This window comes from Blennius ocellaris, assembly GCF_963422515.1.
Source record: "Blennius ocellaris genome assembly, chromosome: 21".
In the NCBI taxonomy this organism is placed as follows: domain Eukaryota; kingdom Metazoa; phylum Chordata; class Actinopteri; order Blenniiformes; family Blenniidae; genus Blennius; species Blennius ocellaris.
This window is the reverse complement of record NC_137670.1, coordinates 1,102,629-1,110,003: the sequence shown is the minus strand read 5'-3', so window position 1 is coordinate 1,110,003 and position 7,375 is coordinate 1,102,629.

Sequence of the window (7,375 nt, the reverse complement as noted above, 5' to 3'; positions counted from 1 at the left end):
CACCGCTAAGCTAGTTAGCTTAGCATGTCAGAATGTGACGTAACTCCAGATTCCAGGTCAGCCACACCTGGGAGGTGTCCTCTGCGCTTTTCAGGCAAATCGCAGGTGTTAGCATCGCATGCTAACAAGTTTGTTCAAATGAGCTGAAGTTTGGAGGGTGGCCTCATGGGGGCGCTGCGATCACGGCGCACTAGCTAATTAGCCGCCCGCTAAGCTAGTTTGCTTAGCATGTCAGAATGTGATGTAGCTCCAGATTCCAGGTCAGCCACACTCATAACCTCTACGCTTTTCAGGCAAATCGTAGGTGTAGCATTGCATGCTAACAAGTTTGTTCAAATGAGCTGAAATTTGCAGGGTGGCCTCGTGGTGGCGCTGCGATCGAGAATCACTAGCTAATGACGTGGTTTCCACGTACTTTTGACCCCGCCGCGGGTTCACGGGTACAGTAGGGGGCCTCGCTCGGCAGCAGGGGGCGGCAGGTGGCAGGCACAATAAACTTTCCGCAGGAATTTTCTAGTTCTTTATTAAAGTCGTACTTTACTCATTCCTTTGGGAAAGGATTTGAACCGGCAACCACCCTGCTGTGAGGCAAGCGAACAAACCCCTGCACCACCGTACCAGTTAGTATGCGTGAATGTCAAAATGTTTTGTAGGTCAATGATGTCTGAAATGAAAAATTTAATTCATTTTCATCTTTGGTGATAAATTCCAAAAGAAAAAAAACAACTTGAGAGCCGAAGGAGAAAAAGGGCGGAACCGTAGGAAGAGAACTCCGTCACGATGGAGCCGCCGAGCCTCCGACCGTCTTCATGACGAATGTCTTGTTGTTCACTTTTTGGCCCAGGAATCGCTTCAAATCCATATTTATCCACATTCATCCTCATAATAAGGAGAATTTGATGATATGGCTGCAATAGCAGCTCCTCCACCCTCCTCCACCCCCCCCCCCCGTCCTCGGCGTTCCTTCACAAACATGATTTATAATGAAAATGAGGACACAACCAGGCTTCATCACATTATCTTTATTTCTTTCATTCATATCGTTCGACTGCTTGACGAGCTTCACAGATTCGATTTGTCATTTTATCAACCGGGACTAATGGATTGATGGAGAAACGGCGGGGAGCGGGTGGAGGAGGTGGAGGTGGAGGTGGGGGGTCTCCAGCACATGGTGAGGCTGCCGCCCCGACACGCGGTGGTCAGAGGGCGGGGGCCCCGGGGTCAGGAGGTCACAGTCGGACTGGGTTTGTTCACCTTTGGCCTCCAGGTCGACCCGTCATCAGTAACTGACGTCCAACACACACTGACTGACGTTCATCTACTGGTTCTACTGGTTCTACTGGAACCGTCACGGAACCAGAACCTCAAACGCCTCAGATTCTGCTGGAAAACAGAGATTTAATGATTTTTCAATTAAATATAAGAGAAAATGTTCATGTTGTGTCAAAAACAGTCATTTGACCAGGATGTTAAGAAAAAACAGTCATTTTACATGAGCAAGTAGTGGAGAAGGAGGAGGAACCTGCAGAACCAGGCCAAGAGGAGGAGGAACCTGCAGAACCAGGCCAAGAGGAGGAGGAACCTGCAGAACCAGGCCAAGAGGAGGAGGAACCTGCAGAACCAGACCCAGAGGAGGAGGAACCTGCAGAACCAGGCCAAGAGGAGGAGGAACTTGCAGAACCAGACCCAGAGGAGGAGGAACTTGCAGAACCAGGCCAAGAGGAGGAGGAACCTGCAGAACCAGGCTCAGAGGAGGAGGAACCTGCAGAACCAGGCTCAGAGGAGGAGGAACCTGCAGAACCAGGCTCATAGGAGGAGGAACCTGCAGAACCAGGCCCAGAGGAGGAGGAACCTGCAGAACCAGGCTCAAAGGAGGAGGAACCTGCAGAACCAGACCCAGAGGAGGAGAAACCTGCAGAACCAGGCTCAGAGGAGGAGGAACTTGCAGAACCAGGCTCAGTGGAGGAGACCCTGTAGAACCAGACCAAGAGGAGGAGGAACCTGCAGAACCAGACCCAGAGGAGGAGGAACCTGCAGAACCAGACCCAGAGGAGGAGAAACCTGCAGAACCAGGCTCAGAGGAGGAGGAACCTGCAGAACCAGGCTCAGAGGAGGAGGAACCTGCAGAACCAGGCTCAGAGGAGGAGGAACCTGCAGAACCAGAGGGGGAGGAGAACCTGCAGAACCAGACCCAGAGGAGGAGGAACCTGCAGAACCAGAGGGGGAGGAGAACCTGCAGAACCAGGCTCAGAATTTAATATTTCTATTGTAAAGATCGCCTGAAAAAACCGCAGCTTTTTATATGTGTGCTAATATTTTAGCTGTTTGCATTTCTAATTGTGTGTGTGTGTGTGTGTGTGTGTGTGTGTGTGTGTGTGTGTGTGTGTGTGTGTGTGTGTGTGTGTGTGTGTGTGTGTGTGTGTGTGTGTGTGTGTGTGTGTGTGTGTTGTGTGTGTGTGTGTGGGAGGCTGTCAGGAAGATGAACGAGCTGGGTGTCACACCGGCAGTCAGGAGTGCCGTCATTAGCAAACAACACAGAGGAAGAGATCAAATGTGAGATTTAGTTTAGCAGCACGGTTCATCCAGCTCTCACACACACACACACACACACACACACACACACACACACACACACACACACACACACACACACACACACACACACACACACACAGGACAATCGATCATGCCTCTAACACAGCATGAAATTGTGATGTAAAAGTTAATGGAGACGATCAGATTCCATCCTGATCTCCATCAGCAGGAGATACACATGTTTAATAATGCCTGAATGTCAGGCTGCCATTACCCAGCCTATAAACCTTTATGACAATCTCCACGTACAGTGTGTGTGTGTGTGTGTGTGTGTGTGTGTGTGTGTGTGTGTGTGTGTGTGTGTGTGTGTGTGTGTGTGTGTGTGTGTGTGTGTGTGTGTGTGTGTGTGTGTGTCTACAGTATAGGTCAGGGTCGTCCTCACCTGGACTCTACGCTGGTTCTGATTCGCTGCTTCACAAACATCAGAGCGTCTCTCTGGGATTGAAAACGTTTTCATTGAGGACGTCTTACAAACTCTTTATTTCCTCTTTTGGATGTGAGGACAGGAGACTGGTGAGGACGGGAGACTGGTGAGGACATGTGACTGGTGAGGACATGTGACTGGTGAGGACGGGTGACTGGTGAGGACGGGTCACTGGTGAGGACGAGAGACTGGTGAGGACGGGTGACTGGTGAGGACAAGAGACTGGTGAGGACGGGTGACTGGTGAGGACGGGTGACTGGTGAGGACGGGTCCACTGGTGAGGACGGGTGACTGGTGAGGACGGGTCACTGGTGAGGACGAGAGACTGGTGAGGACGGGTGACTGGTGAGGACGGGTCACTGGTGAGGACGAGAGACTGGTGAGGACATGTGACTGGTGAGGACGGGTGACTGGTGAGGACGGGAGACTGGTGAGGACATGTGACTGGTGAGGACGGGAGACTGGTGAGCACGGGTCACTGGTGAGGACAAGAGGACTGGTGAGGACAGGAGACTGGTGAGGACATGTGACTGGTGAGGACAGGAGACTGGTGAGGACATGTGACTGGTGAGGATGGGTGACTGGTGAGGACGGGAGACTGGTGAGGACATGTGACTGGTGAGGACGGGAGACTGGTGAGCACGGGTCACTGGTGAGGACGGGAGACTGGTGAGGACGGGAGACTGGTGAGGACGGGAGACTGGTGAGGACGGGAGGCTGGTGAGGACGAGTGATCGGTGAGGACAGGACACTGGTGAGGACGGGAGGCTGGTGAGGACATGTGACTGGTGAGGACGGGAGACTGGTGAGGACGGGAGGCTGGTGAGGACATGTGACTGGTGAGGACGGGTGATCGGTGAGGACAGGACACTGGTGAGGACGGGAGACTGGTGAGGACGGGTCACTGGTGAGGACATGACACTGGTGAGGACGGGAGACTGGTGAGGACGGGAGACTGGTGAGGACGCCCCCAAGTGGCCAAACATGAAATCTAAGGTCAAACAAACAAACAAACAAACAAACAAACACAAACAAACTAAAGTGTCTCCTGCAGCCGGTCCCAGAGACGAAGACGTCTCGGCCATTAAACTCCACCCTTCCCTCACTAGCGTGCTCAGACTGGCAGATATTGACCCACACGATGTGTTTAGGAGGCCGGTGTTGACGGAGGCCTGACGTAGCGGGAGGGATTATCGGGACGGAAGGTGGAGGAGCGGCGGCGGCGGCGAGGCCGCAGGCGGATGTTTGACATCAATTACTGCTACAACCGAGGAAGATGATTCTAATAGACGAGTCGTAGCCGAGAGAGTCTGACTGTATGACGGATGCTCCGTCGGCTAATGGAGAAACTTTCACCATATGTACAACACACACACACACACACACACACACACACACACACACACACACACACACACACACACACACACACTACACACACACAGTTAGCTGGACTGGGTAGTAAATTAAATAGCGATTAGTGGAAGTCATTTGTTAGGCCGTCTGACACCTGACCAGCTCCTGGGAGGTGCAGGAAGACGAATGGAGCGCTCCACAAGTACGGAGTCAACAGGTGAAGATTAACTGGCTTTAATGACGCCATTTGCTTAATGTCTTTCTCTCTGTCTGCCGTCCGGAGAACAAAATAATCCCTTTGATTTCACTTCACCTCGTTTTTAATTCCTTTTGATGTGAGTTCGTTTAGACAAAGCCTGGAAATAACTTCTTTGTGTTCTTGGATTCGTAAGAACTGATTTGAATAGAAGATCATCAACAACGAGGAAGTTTAATGTGATTGTAATGGACTTCTAGTAATTCTTGGTTGAAACGATACATTGGATTTGGGGACGGTGGAAATCAATAGTGTGGAATCAATCTGTTGGAACGAATCCGATCAGTCCAGTTTTAACTCTTACCTTCAATTCTGGATTAAAAATAGGGTCATGTTATTTGTTTTCAACAGATTTTGTCAGATCTAAATTATTGCATTAGAAATTTCCTTATAAAATCATCACCTCCTGTTCAGCTTTGAAGTCTTTCATAATCCTTTCATCCCCTTTATGCTGAGAACGGAGCCGTTCCCTCCATCCCGGCACGAGCGTCCCGGCGTTTCCTCTCTGTTCCATCTGCCTCTAACGACGCAGGAATGAGGGAACCTTTTGTTTTAAACTGTTTATTGCCGCTACAAGACATTAGCATTAATGATTCTGATGATGATGCAGAAGTCAAATGTCAATGGTGGAGCCCGGCTCCGTCTAATGGCGGAGGCAGGGGATCGCTTTTAATGAGAGGAAACCAATTAAGTGTGACCTGCTGATCTTTGGCTGCTCCCAGCTGATCCTCCAGACATGCAGCAATGATGAATGTGAGCCGGGAGATTCGTCTTACAAGCGAGGAGCCGTCACTTCCTGTAATAAATGGGGGCTGAGATCCGATAAAAGTCAGGAGCTGAATCGCTTGATTTTGAATGAAGGGAACCTCATGGAGATCAGGGGGGATTTGATCACAGACTCTGTGTGAGTTATGAGTTATAATCTTGTGAGCTGGAGCGTCCAGGAGAAACTGAAGCTGTTTTCTCACACAAAACTCAAACAAAATGAACTTTATTTCATACTGAATGTGAACGATCACATCAAACTGAGCAAATATGTGACGATGTGATTCAGTGAAGTCCCTGCGTCCGCCTGTCTGAACAACCGCAGTTCAAAATTCAAAACCAATCATTCATTCATGCAATTCGTACAAACCAATAAATAAATACATACAGAGATTATTTATTTTTTCCTTTTAATCCAAAATGTCAGATAAGGTTTCCCTGTTTTCTTTAAGACAGGGTGGCTGATGAACATGACAGGAAATATATTTGTATGCATGTAAACGCATCTTGATTCAGAGTGACGTTTCACACCAGCGCCCCCATGCTTCGATGGCGAGGACAGGAACTGCGTGCAGGCTGGCGACTTTTAAAGTGAAGCAGTGACGATTCACCCTCCATTATACTGCAATATTCTCATCATTTCAATTCAGTTCAACTTTATTTATCTAGCGCCAAGTACAACACAGTCACGTCAATCATCTCACCTTTGCACGCTCGTCACAAGTGGTGAAAATGTGCTATTTCATGACAACGTCGTGACGTTTGTGCAGGACACCTCGCCCACGTCCACGATATGTGACAGACGTATGCAGCTCATCGGGCCGCAGGAAAATACCAACGACACCCAACAGGAAGTCGGCCGTCTGGTGTGAACCGTGCAGCTCCAAGGGCGCGTCGACTCACAGCAGGGGGTCCTTCAGAACGACTCTTCAGCATGTTCATACGGCAAGTCTTCCTCGTCTAAGGGTTTTCAAGATGTTCAGGAAAGTCTCAGTCTCATCCTTTATCATGAAACAGGAAGTACTGTTTTACTGCTTTATCATAAAACAGGAAGTTCCGTCTCACTGTTTTATCGTAAAAATGGAAGTTCTTTCTCACTGCTTTATCCTAAAACAGGAAGTACTGTCTCACTGCTTTGTCATAAAACAGGAAGTACTGTCTCACTGCTTTATCATAAAGCAGGAAGTACCGTCTCACTGCTTTATCGTAAAACAGGAAGTACTGTCTCACTGCTTTATCGTAAAACAGGAAGTACTGTCTCACTGCTTTATCGTAAAACAGGAAGTACCGTCTCACTGCTTTGTCATAAAACAGGAAGTACTGTCTCACTGCTTTATCATAAAGCAGGAAGTACCGTCTCACTGCTTTATCGTAAAACAGGAAGTACTGTCTCACTGCTTTATCATAAAACAGGAAGTACTGTCTCACTGCTTTATCGTAAAGCAGAAAGTACTGTCTCACTGCTTTATCGTAAAACAGGAAGTACTGTCTCACTGCTTTATCGTAAAACAGGAAGTACTGTCTCACTGCTTTATCATAAAACAGGAAGTACTGTCTCACTGCTTTATCATAAAACAGGAAGTACTGTCTCACTGCTTTATCATAAAACAGGAAGTACTGTCTCACTGCTTTATCGTAAAGCAGGAAGTACCGTCTCACTGCTTTATCGTAAAACAGGAAGTACTGTCTCACTGCTTTATCGTAAAACAGGAAGTACTGTCTCACTGCTTTATCGTAAAGCAGGAAGTACCGTCTCACTGCTTTATCGTAAAACAGGAAGTACCGTCTCACTGCTTTATCGTAAAACAGGAAGTACCGTCTCACTGCTTTATCATAAAACAGGAAGTACTGTCTCACTGCTTTATCGTAAAGCAGAAAGTACTGTCTCACTGCTTTATCGTAAAGCAGAAAGTACTGTCTCACTGCTTTATCGTAAAGCAGGAAGTACCGTCTCACTGCTTTATCGTAAAACAGGAAGC